This window comes from Gobio gobio (genome assembly GCF_949357685.1).
Source record: "Gobio gobio genome assembly, chromosome: 6".
NCBI lineage: Eukaryota > Metazoa > Chordata > Actinopteri > Cypriniformes > Gobionidae > Gobio > Gobio gobio.
This window is the reverse complement of record NC_137102.1, coordinates 598153-611983: the sequence shown is the minus strand read 5'-3', so window position 1 is coordinate 611983 and position 13831 is coordinate 598153.

Below are 13831 nucleotides of genomic sequence, written 5' to 3'. Positions count from 1 at the left end.
GACTGTACCACCTGCGCCAGCTGAGGAAATTCAGGGTTTCACCAGCCATCCTGAAAACTTTCTATCGAGGGGCGATAGAAAGTGTCCTGACTCAGTGCATCACAGCGTGGTACGGGAACAGCACCAGTCACGATTCCAAAGCCCTGCAAAGAGTGGTGCGCTTATCCGAGCGCATCTCAGGCTCAGCTCTCCCGTCTCTGCAGGACATCTACACCAAACGCTGCAGAGGTAGAGCTACCAAAATCATCAGAGACATTAATCACCCTGCAAACTCTCACTTCACCCTGCTGCCATCTGGTAAGCGCTTCCGTAGCCTGATGGCAAAGACTGAAAGACTCAGGAGGAGTTTCTTCCCCCAGGCCATCAGACTCCTGAACTCAGTCACGTGACTTCACTTCACCCCCGCACACACATAAACATCCAGTTTAAACATTAACATCCACATACTGCCATTGCACTGCACTTTACTTTCCTATTGTTACTGCGTAACAACCTGTAATAAACCTTGCACATTATACTTCTTTATATATACATATATATATTTATGTTAACCACTTATTTCTAAGTCTACAGTTTATCTCACTTATCATATCCACTTATTTTTTTATATTTTTATATTTTTATTTTTATATTTTTATTTTTATCTTATTTCCTATTTTTATCTTTTACTTGATTTATTTATAATTCTACTTATGTTAATACTTTTTATTCTAATTCTATTCTATTTCTATTTTAATTTCTTGTAACTGTTATTTGCACTGTCCATGGAGCGGACCTGTTTACATTTCACTGCCAGTTGTATATTGTGTATATAACTGTGTATGTGACAAATAAAACTCTTGAATCTTGCGTCGATGTTGGATTGAGCGAATGCCACTCCTCTTCGATTTGGTTTGTTTCCTTCATCCTTGTTTGATCTAATAGCCATCTCTAGACGACCAGCCCATTGCATAATTTGGTCAAACGTTTCTCCTGGATTGACTCCAAGTGATAAGGCTTGTTGGTATTTTGTGCTAAAACCATCCACAAGTGTGTCAGTAAACTGTACATCATCTCTGTCTGGTTCTTTTTTAGCACAGAGGGCCCATCTTTCATAAGCATTCCATTTACGCAAGGCATATTCATCTGGAGATTCATCATCTTTTTGCTTAATCAATGTTACTGATGTGAAAGGAATCTTACCACTGCCCAGGATCTCTTGGATTTCTTTTCGGAACACATCTAAGGCTTGCCAAAGACCCAGGGGTCGTCCCTGGCCATCAACCCACAAGTCTATCCATTGGGCTGTTGTTATTGACGCTGGCAAGCGTTCCCATCTGTCTCTTGGGATTTTAGCTTTCACAATGGTGTGTATATCTCTCAGTGTCATTTGATGTGCTTCAACCAAGGAATCTAATTCTCGCCAAAACTCTGTGTTTGGATCTTGTCTCTTCAGAGGAGGCAAGGCTGTGAGAATGGCTTGACGTTCTCCTGGTGTGAATGGTCTTTCCTCCATCATCATTTCAGATTGTACTTCTTCCCTTTTAATAGCAGGTGAAGAAAATTCAGGACCAACCTTATCAATTGTTATCATGTCGTCCTCTCTTGTCTCATCGCCCCAATCAGAGGCAGGTGCTGGTATAACTCGCAGCATGTCTCTGTTTGGCTGGGTTGATTTGGATCTGGTTATTACTGGAGCGGCCTGTGCAGATGCAATAAATATTTTGTCAACTGGCCCTCCATTTGGCTTACAAGAAGTTTTACATTGTTCAGGTAAAGTTGGATAAATTGGATTGTATGGAGGAGGCATTACAGTTTTTGCTGAGTTTACTGGTGCTTGCAAAAATTTACTTTCAGCCTCAGCTATTATATTTGTCCAATCTGGATCAAATGAATCATCAATGATTGTTGTATCTTTTTCTGAACATGTAATAGACATGATTTTATTCAACTTGTTATATGCTTCAATCTGTGGCTTCATTGCTTCAACAAGTGGAACTGGACTCCCATCCGCACTGCAACAAATTCCACCTTGTTTCACGATCCAGTTAGCTGCAAGGATCGGAAAGGCTTTCAGTTTAACAGAGTCTTTTTGGATCATGAACCATCTAAACTGTTCATCCAAAGAGGCATCAATGTCCAGTCCTTTCTTCAAAAACTTGGCTTGTTTTTTGTTCTTCTTTTCTAAGTACCAAGCAGATATTGTTCTGCTATTATAGACACCCTCTGCCATTTTGCAGATGGTCTGTGTCTCTGTGCTTCTCAGCAGCAGGGCTATGTATAGCTTTGTGTGTGCGTGTATGAGTGTGTGTCTATGTGTGTGTGTGACTGTGTGTGTGACTGCTGGGGGGTCCTGCCCTCCACTCTCTCCCTCTTTCTCCCTAGCTGACAACTCAGAAAACAAAGAAAGAAGAGAAAGAAAACAAAAGTTAAATCCTAAATATTCTTATAATTCTTACAAATTTACAGTTGAACTCAGATCAGTTTCTTCCCCAAATATTGAACAGCTTTACAGTCAAAATCAGAAGGCCAACGATTCTAGCCACTTTTATTCATCAAGGCGCCTTTATACCTTTAGCGTGTTTAAACGTTTTAGGGTTTTCTAAAGCTGCGCACCCTTTAGCGCAGACCCGCCACTTTAAACCGCTTTAATCTCACAGTTCGTTGCACTTCCCCGTACTTCTTCTAAGCACGGTTCTAAGGCACGAAGGAACACTTTAGAGATTTTTTCTCTGCCTGAAAATAACAAAATTTAAAAATAAAACAAAACTGCAGTCTCGCCGTGTTTCGACCATCTTACAGTCACAACGAACTAATTGCTAAATCGCATTACGGATTAATCTCCCAAAAATTGGACTAAATGGTCTTTTGCACAAAAGAATCCACTTTAAACCCAGCTTCATTCAATATTTTGGAGGTACACTGATCAGAACAACTCAAGTAAATCACATCCAATTAAATTACTTAAAATGTAACTATGTCTGACACATATTCATTGGCAACACAACTGGTATTTCAAAATAACACAGATCTTTTTAGCAGTTTCAGTCACTGTCTCAACAATATAGATCATCAGGCAGACTTAGAATCTTTAAGAAAAAGAAAATGTCTTACCTGATGAATTGATTGAGACCAATGTCTGAAATGCAGATCCTGTTCGTGTGACGCCAAGTTGTAGATCTGAAAATTCAGCTTTTGTCCCCGTTATGATTGAATCACAGGACCGGAATACCAGTTGCCTTGTCAAAAAACGTCTCAGGTTACGAATGTAACCATTGTTCCCTGAGAACAGGGAACGAGACGCTGCGTCAGCTTGACGCTACGGGGAACGCCTCCGGCGTGACAGGTGCCTGAAATCACATTGAATCACGTCAATTCTATTGACCGGCGACAGCCTATGATGTCATCAAGGTGCGACCAGGAAGTATATAAGGGCGCCTTGCCAACATGACAGTATCTAATCGTCTGAAGGGACTGTTTTCGGCAGGCAGGCCCTGCGGCATGGCACAGCGACGCAGCGTCTCGTTCCCTGTTCTCAGGGAACAATGGTTACATTCGTAACCTGAGACGTTCCCTTTCGAAAGGGAACTCGCGCTGCGTCAGCTTGACGCTACGGGGAACGATATACCAACGCCGCCATGCCGACGGGAGTGCATGCCCACTGGCAGTGACAACTGTCAAGACAAGCAAATTCTACTGAGATGCCTGAACCACTCCCCTTCTGGTCACATTAGGCTGTCAGTGACAGCGCCCCCTACGGTCAAAGCCCAAGCTTATCACCTGAGAAGGAAACCTTCACACACATGAGTTCCCTCCCAGGCCTTGCTCGAAGGCCTGGAACCAACCCATTCGACTCAGAAGGGGTTCCTTTAAGGGAGCGTGGCAAGGGAACTACGAGGGAACCCTATGCCAGTCACTATTCGGGAGATTATCACCGAATGCCACCAGGGAGACCTGACCAGGTGACCCAGTCTAGCATGGGACACGTAATACGGTCAACCCTGTCTGTACAGTACAGAGCCTCTGGTACTCGCCTCCAAAGAGACATCCCGTTAGGGTGCTGCAAGAAAGGGCAGCGTCACCGACTAGCCGGACCTCAGAGACGGGTTATCCCGGAGAGCAGCGCTCAGCGAAGTGCTTTCAAACCCTTGCTAGCGAGGGGAGTCAAGCCGCTCGATCCTCGGATCTACCAAGCACTTACTTTAAAACGTGCTTAGGAGGCCAAAAGGCCTTATAGGCTGAATATATCGGGAGGGGCCCCTCGGGACCTACCACCAATAGATCAGCCCCAGGAGGCTGTAAGCTCACAACAGACCCTCGCTTGAGAGGAGCTCATAAGCCTGCCCGGTAGGTAACCATGCCGTAGGCCTACTATGAAGGTCCCGTCCTGTCGGGACCACATAGCCGCAGTGACACCTCGTCATGCTAGGGTAAGAACACCGCCTTCAGGTCTCGCAAACGGCCAGAGGCCGGCGCCTGATAGCGGGTAGCCACTAGCTGTCAGCAAAAAGCCAGTTGTGTGTTCCCGCCTAGGGAACTCGTCCCCCAGGGAGGCCGAGAGAGGCCTCCACCTGGTAACCTGATAGACCGCTCGCGCATCCAAAGCAGCGCTCGTCCTCAGGAAGGCCAAACGGGCCTGATACCTGATCGCAGTCGTGCTAGCCCTCGAGGTAGCTGGGAAGACCAGGGACTCGCTTAATCAGGGAGGCCAAGCGGGCCTACCAACTGCAAGACATCGGGCACTCACAGCCAAACTGAATGTGCTACTCATAGCGCTTCAAGCTCACCACAGCGGCTGGGGACCGGGAGCTCGCTTTCAGGGAGGTACCATGCCTACCACCTGATAGCAAAAAGTGCCACTTATAGCACTTTACGCACACCACAGCGGCCGGGGAGCCGGCCTCTGCTCATTGACTGGACTTATCCAGGAACCACGAGACCAGAGCGTGCCCTCAGAGGAGGCCACGTGGGCCTACTACTCCAAAGCGAATCCCCTCAGGGAAGCCCGTGCAGCTTTGCCTGATAGCAGCCCATGCTACGATCCGTTACCGAAACTGGGGACCGGGGAACGATTCCAGGGAGGCGCAATGCCTCCACCTGGTAGCAGAGCATGCCGTCCGTCGTGCTTCGCTAACCGTCTCACTCTCGCGCCTGAGAAACAGGGGCTCGTTTTCAGGGAGGCAACAATGCCTACCACCTGATAGCAGAGCACGCCACGCCTAGCGTTTTGTTTCGCTAGTTGTCTCAGCGCCTGAGAATCGGGAGCTCTCTTTCAGGGAGGCAACCGTGCCTACCAACTGAAAGCAAAACGTGCTACTCGTAGCACTTCACGCTCATTGCCACAGTGACTGGGAACCGGGAGCTTGCTCTCAGGGAGGCCATAATGCCTACCAACCTGATAGCGGAGCATGCTACTCGTAGCACTTCGTGCTCATTGCCATAGTCGACCGGAAGCCGGGAGCTCGCCCTCAGGGAGGCAACAGTGCCTACCAACTGATAGCAGGACATGCTACTCGTAGCATTCCATGCTCATTGCTACGGCGACCGGGAACCGAGAGCTCGTCGTCAGGGAGGCCACAGAGCCTACCAACCAACGGCAGAAAGTGCTTATCCATAGCGCTCCATGCTCATTACCACAGCGACCGGGAACCGTGAGCTCATTGTCAGGGAGGCCATCATGCCTACCACCTGATAGCAGAAGGTGCTACTCATAGCACTCCATGCTCACCGCCACAGTGGCTGGGAACCGGGAGTTTGCCTCCAGGGAGGTCACTCAGGGAGGCCGGATGAGGCCTACTACCTGCTAACACTCGTGCTAGCCATCCAGTGACTGGGGCCCAGGAACGCCATCCGCAGAGGAGGTCAAGTGGTTCTGCTTACCCCACAGCAGGCCCATAGGGAGGCCCAATAGCGCCTACCACCTATTTAGCAGCTCGTACCAGCCGTCGAGGGACTTAATGCCTATGGTGCCCCCTCAGGGGAGACCAAGCAGTGCCCGCTGACCACAGCAGGCTCTCAGGGAGGCCAGACAGGGCCTAACTCCTGAGCGAAGGAAACCCAGACTGGGAGCCTACCCCTCAGGGAGGCCTGGCAGGACCTGTCCCCCCGAATAGGGGGTCTGCAGATTCCAAGGATCCTGCCGAAACTTTAAGAAGGCTGGCTGCTGCTACCTGGGCTGACGGCAGCTGTCTGCTGCTGACGAAGGCCTGGAAATCCAGTTAACACCTGGGGACTCATCCCCAGGGCCAATGACGGGTCATCTGCTGACGTCGACACCAGTGGAGAAGAGCCTCCGAGGCCCACTCGTGGGCCATAGTGTCGGGACTTTCCTGCAAGGAGGCCGGTTAACGCCTACTACCTGTCCTGAAGTCCAACTGCCCAGACCGTCCAAGCTGGCCACTCAGAGCCAGCTGGCTCCTATGCCCGCACCTGGGGCTGGCTCCATCCCAGAGGCAGCTAGGGACAACCTGCTTCGCCGTGTCCTAGGGCCCCCAGGACGGCGCAGTCTCTTGGGCAGTGCCTACAAACATGGACCTAATCACTCAGCAAAGACCCTCTAAAGCGAGGGGAGTACAACTTACGTCACCTGCATCGGGGCGGCTGTCTTTCTTTCCATGCAGCGGCCAACCTTGATTGCGAGGGCGTCAGCCATTGGCAATGCTCGGGCCTCAGGGGAGCATCCGACCAGAACCGTACAGACAGAAGGATTATCCGATGTTCTGCTCGACCCGGGCCCTAAAGGAGGTGAAGCAGAGACATAAAGCAAGTGAACAATATCACAGAAATGTGAAATCCACCGGCCGTACCATCCTCCAGGAAGAGGCCGGGGGCCGCCAGCAGATGGCGGCCACCAAGCTCCGAAAGGCGGAAACAGCAGATAAAGTCTAGTCGCAAACCGGCGAAAGACGCTTAATTCCACCCCACGACCACTGGCAAAGTCGCTGTCTCCTGCAACATCCTCGTCTGCATTACACGTGACCCCAGAACGCAGAGAAGGGGGCGGGCCTTGGCCGGACGACTCTGTAATAGAGGAGGCTGAAACAAGGATGCATAAACAAGACCATGTTCTTAATTAAAAGACAGGCCAGGGGCGAACATCTTTATTAAAAGGGGACGCGCCCATCCTTGACAAAGCCTAGGCCAAGTGGTGCGACATAGGTCCGCACTAGATCTACTCTGGGCCCGGGAAAGAAATATTATCACCTCTAATATTACACAATGAGGCCCAAAAAACCCCTTTCCCAAAGCCCCGCAGAGCTGGGCGCAGATCTCACTACAGCTCGTGCATAAGCGCGTACCCGGTCTTCAGCTACTTTTCACTTTACGCTAGGAAAAACACAGCTCGCCCCTTACACTACAAGCCCTCAGGCGAGAGCGCGATTCAGTTACCCAAACAATGGGGAAAAATATAGCACGGAGAGGCAGCAAACTCTCTATCTTGTAGAAAGGAAAGCACAGACCTGATCGAACATCTCCGGGGTTCTTCTCGGCGAGAAGAGCACCAATCGACGAACAGGTTCCACTTCAACACATAGAGGCGCCTCGTAGAGGGGGCTCTAGCGGAAGTGATGGTGTCGACTACCGCTTGCGGTAGGTCACCTAGAACCTCCGCGTCTCGTCGAGGGACCAGACATGGAGTTTCCAGAGGTCTGGACGCGGGTGCCATAGGGTGCCCCGTCTCTGAGTCAGGAGGTCCTTCCTCAGAGGAATGGGCCAAAGAGGTGCTGTCGCGAGGAGCACTAGTTCCGGGAACCAAGTCCGGTTGGGCCAATACAGAGCGACCAACAGGACCTGCTCCTCGTTCTCCCTGACTTTGCACAGTGTCTGTGCAAGAAGGCTCACGGGGGGAAACGCATCGGGTTTGCCCTAAACGTGATCCTCAGATCACCCTGGCCATCCAAAGAAGTAGGTCTACCCGGGTTAGGGGTAGCACTAGATCGTGGGATGGGTAAGGGGACTCCGCCTTCCCGAAGGTAGGAGAGTCTCGATCTTAGTTCTGAGATAGTCATGTTCCCGCAGTGGGAACATGAACTATCCACAAAAGCCGCCTCAGCGTGCTGTTTGCCCAAACACGTGAGACAGTGATTGTGACCGTCAGTAGGAGCCAGGGAACGACCGCATCCAGAAACGCACGGGTGGAATGCCATCTTGAAAAAGACGCAGCGTCACCCTCTTTTGTGAGGAAACGCTCTGTGCTGAAGCACTCAGGGGGAATGCGACAGCGCACAGGGTTTGGTGCCTGTACTCAAAACAGGAAAAACGCCCTACCAGACCAACAGAAATTTGTTGCTGTGAAAACAGCAGTTTTTCTCTGTTCACAGAGCAGCTGGTGAGTCAGCGCGATCCCGCTGGAATGTGCCGTCTCTCCAACACGCGTCTCTCTCGTTCTCCCGTCTTCAAAATAACTCGCTGATAGCAGCTGAATACTCAAAAATGTTTTTCAGAGTCCTCTTCAATCGGCTCAGAAGTGAATGACAGCGTGCATTCGCTCTCGCTTCCTGTTTATACCCGCAGTGCGGGGCGGAGCGCGAGATGCAAATCTCGCACGCCAATTGTTCAATGGCCGGTTCTATATAGCTCGAAGCTGATAGGGGCTCCCAGAAGTGATCCCAATTCGTTGGTACGTCCGACGTACGTTGAACGTGACCGACTGAAAGGGAACCCTGCTTTGAAGAGCTGAATGATGAGTGTATATCGCCCTCTTCTGGTGCATTATTTAACAGAAATGTGCACGCAAATATGTTTTATTTCTGAACATATCATAATAAATGTATAGCAATAACCAAATACATTCAGTGTATGTGTCAATATATTGATCACTATGGATTGTTTTGACATGAAATGCCTGCCTAAATATAACTTATTATAGGATAAAGTTAATGTTAAAATTAAAAATTAGGTAACCGATTTATGATATGATGTGGAAGAAGTTTGAAATTATAGACTTTCATGTAATCCAAACACAAGTCAATAATGATTTAATTTAAGGCTCATGTATTTGCAGGGTTTTTGTGTGAGTGTTGAGTGTGTGTGAGTCACAGTGGGCCTCAGAGCACAGTAATACACAGCAGAGTCAGACACACACACATCCTGGATCGTCAGAGGAACTGAAGTTGTAGAGGTGTTGAGATTAGCATCAAATCTCTCTTTAAACTGTTTATCAATCTCACCAGAGCCGGGAAATTTCTTCAGCATATATTTAGGGAATCCATTTATTTCTTGCTGGTACCAGAAGAGATATGGAAATGAATCAGTGGTTGAATATGTGCAGCTGATTGTTACAGATTCACCTTCAAAAGCATCTTGAACTCTTGTTTTCTGCTCAACACTTTCCAGAGAATCACAACCTAAAATAGAATTTAAAAAAAGTTTATTTTCGAATGAAATGCAAAACACACACACACACACACACACACACACACACACACACACACACACACACACACACACACACACACACACACACACACACACACACACAGGTAATATAACAACTGAATCATGATGCCACTTACCCCACAAATATGTGAATAGAAAGATAATCACCCTTTGCCAGTGTGTCATTATGTCTGTTGTGCTTTCCAAAATGAGTTCTGAGGCTCTTCTTGTTTTGGCATCTCTGTATGTATTAGACCAAAAAACCTTTATAGGAGGAGCTTCTTATGTTGAGATCATCAGCATCATCAGATTTAGAATTAGAAAATACTTTATTATATACATCTGCTGAAAACATAAAAATAATTGCTCTTCCATTTCCCTTTGTGGTTTCTGTATTTTATGTCTCTTTTTTTCTTCTTCTTTAAAGCAGGTTGCACATGGATCCCAATTCCATATTAACATCTGCATCATTTATGGTTTTTACTGTTTTGGATCTGGAGGGAATAGATCAAAATTAAAAGCGTTAGTAAATAATGATTGCATTATTGGATATCTCTCTGTTGAGGTCTGTTACACAGGTCCATTACCAAATTAGCTTATTTTATTATTATTTTAAACATCACTGATAGTGCTTTCTCATATCTATTTATCAAAGTATGCATTTACATTCATTTCTTTATTACTTTTTTTTGCATTAAATGTTTAGATTACATAAATGCTACTTTGCTTTCTACACACCACCACTGTCTGAACTGCTGTATGATGTTTTAAGTGTTTAGTGATGCACTGGCTCTTTCCAGAAACTTTAGTTTATGAGGATAGAGTTTTATTGTTGAGAAGGTGTTTTTTTGTAGAGTGTAGATGAGTTTCCTGTCACTGTGGGCGTCAGTGTGCAGTAGTACAGCGCAGAGTCTGATACTTCAGCATCTAAGATCTCCAGCTGAACAAGATTGTTGTTTTTATCGACTTTAGGTAAAAGACGAGGAGGAAGAGGTTTACTTGTGGTTCCATGTGGATAAATGTATGCTAGGAACACTGGTTTGGATCCCAAATACTGACGATACCAGTGCAGGTTATTGACAGCTCCATCATATTTACAGGACAGAGTGACTTTGTCTCCTTCAGATGTATTTACTGCCTTGTTTTCCAGCGGTGCTATTGACTGTGCAAATCCTGTCTCCCCTGAAAGACAACCTTTACACCTTTAATCAAACTTACCCAAAGAAAGAATCATTACTCAGTTAAATCAGTTTCAAGAAACATTACAACTCCAAACATTGTACAAAACAAGAACGTGTTAATAAAGGTCTAGAATCAGTACATTTCTCTTACTTTTTATCAACAATAGCAGAAGCAGAACACAAAGGATCGTCATGTTTGCACTCTGTAGGAAGGAAGAGTTTAGTTTGCTTTGCTCCATATCAGATCTCACAGGCTCCACCTATCTGTCAGTGTAAGAGATGAGATCACAGCATTAAAATTACATTAGTTAATGAAAGCTTGAGTATACATTTAAAACCATAATATACCATAATGTGCTGTAGAAAACATGAAAAATCAAAGCTCATCTAATCATAAAGATTCTCTTTTTCTATATGGTGGATGTTTATATAGGCCTATACTGCTGGTTAATGTAATAAAGCCCTGTGTTTGGGTCTCACATTAGAGTCCTCATTCCTCACAGTAAGGGTGAACATACAGTATCATTACATGTTAAATGTTGAGTCTATATCGCCCTCTTCTGGCCTTGCATAGCCTTCTGCACATGCATAGTTCATCTTCACAAAATAGATGAAGGCAATAATCATGGTGGATTCATGGTGATTTATATTATTTTAATGGTATGAGCAATGTGAAATCATTTGAAACCACAATACGAGTAAATAAAACTGGTACAAATGTAAATATAACTAATGTAAAATTAGATGATGTAAACTGAATGTAAACGTTTAAATACAAAAAAAGATATATTTTCCGATAAAAAGTTATCTAAACATGAAATCATAGACTAAGTGATTCATTCTAATATAAATTGAAATTGCTTATGCCTGGCTCACACTACAGGAGTTTTAAAATCCTATCCGATTGTAAAATCTGGTTGCAGCACACACTTCAGGAGAATCTTTGCAGATTTTCTTCCCTCAAATCTTAAACATGCTCACACTACAAGATTTGAAATTCGTGAAGCATCACACACTACAAAATGTTATTAAGATTATCGTGCCAGAGGAAGCGCGTCACGTGATCTACGCAGCAGATCGGAATCGGGGAAAATGGATACTGTAAACCGAAAACTTGCTCTATCAATAATGATCGCTTGTTGTGAAAAAAAAAACAAAAGCGTAAGAATAAACGAGTGTGGATGAGAAAATGGTTGGGGAGACGGGATCAACATGGACTGTCAGTTCTTCAGCGAGAAATTGAGGTCAAATTTACCTTATATTACTATCATAAGCCCTAGTATTGGCACGGGGTTAGTTTTATCTGGGGACCTCGTGTGATTTAGAAATTACTCCCCACATCTGAATTTTGCGTGGCGCATTCGCACGGGATAAGCAAAGCCTGTGATTTTACTCGAATTTACTGACTTATCTCCCGGATATGATGTCAAGACTTAATGTTTTTTTCGTTATAGATATAGCTGTATAAAATTATAAACAGTCGTATCAATATCATTTTGATTGTTTTATAGTAATAAAAATAATAATTTAGTTAAGTTAGAGAACAGACGCTACAATTAAAAACTGAACTGAGCAATATAATATATACGGTGGAAGATTCAGTTTCAAACCTAAATGTAAAAGCGCCCATTTAAGCGAGTTTGTCATTGTCATTTTCTGTTTTTGTGTTTTTCATTAAGAATATTAAACACACCATTCAAGCAATTTACTCCCAAATTGATGCTCATTCTAAAGTGAAAGTATAATCCGCGCGGCCGCACGGGAATTCATAACGGTGCGCATTTTATGCAGCCTAGTGCCATTCTTCGTTAAAGATAAAGATAAAAATGCACACAGGAAACAAAAACCTTGCAAAAATGATATACGATCCGCCTAAACCCGGCCAAATCACAGAGATGCCGATTCGCACGGGACTAATATTACCACAGGGCCTCGGTGTTTGGCGAAATATGGTAGGCTATAGGTCATTTGCGGGGGAATATTTACTTTACATATTACAGACATGGCCGATTCGGATGGGATTAAGATCACAGACATTCTCTGCAATTAATACAAATCACCAGATGTCCCCAGATAATAGCCTACTAAACCCGTGCGAATAGGGCTATAGTGTGCTAGAATGTTTACCGTTATAATATTGCCTGCCTAGTTCAAAAGCGACAGTGTCACCTTTTACAGTGTAGATTTGTGCTGTAATATGAAAATACAATTGGTGCTAGTATAGTAGGCTATGTATTATGAAATGTGTCTACTTATAAGAAACAATGGTTTGCAGCTTTCTCTCTCTCACACACAGCGCGCGCGCGCACATAGACACACACAGCGCGCGCGCACATACATAGCCGTAGACTTGTTTCCTATTGGCTATTGTGACAGTACTGACGTTATTACAATCTTGCTCATCCCGATAAATATCAAACATGTTTGATATGATCGGGGCGAGCTTGATTTGTGTGAGAGCAGATCGGGAGGGGCAAGATTTTATCTGTGAACGTCTCACATTACCAGATAATCTGCGCCAAACATCGGAACCGATCGAGGTCGTGGACAAGATTTTTTCTCAGAATCTCGGGAGGGGAAAATCGGCCATAAATCGGCCTAAAACTCCTGTAGTGTGAGCCAGGCATTAAAGATGTCATTTATGCTGTTGTATTGTCAGGGTTTTTGTGTGTGTGTGTTGATTGTGTGTGAGTCACAGTTGGCTGCAGAGCACAGTAATGCTGGGTACACACCAAAAGATAATCGGGCTGATTTTGGGCCGATTTCCCCCCTCCCGACAATCCTAGCTTTGTCCCGATTATCTTGATGGTTCTAAAGATTATTTTATCAGATTTTCCTGTGGTGTGAAGTGTGTTAAGAGTGTCCAAACCTGCTCGGAAGAACGTCGGAGCCGTCCCCATCGCGAATCGTAAATATTCAACATGTTGAATATTTACGATCAGAAATCCTGATGTGTGGGGGGAACCCCGAGGACAAACGCGCGCACACTCACGTGAAATGAAATAATATTCAATCCGAAAGCGCGCTGAGAGATGAAATAGTCATGAACTGACTATAACTCCGACTATAAAAACAATTTAAAGTTTATTTAATAAGGTAATTTCAAAGAGAATAATATATATTTTCCAAGAGACATTTATAAAAAAAACATAGCAGTATGATTTTTTTTTACTCAACTAGCTCACTCTGTAACATCAGTGTTTCACACACATTGACTAATTAGTGGCGGTGAGCCACAGAATCAACCGGCCACCACATATTGCGCGTTGTTATTCATTAACTTTTTAACGTTA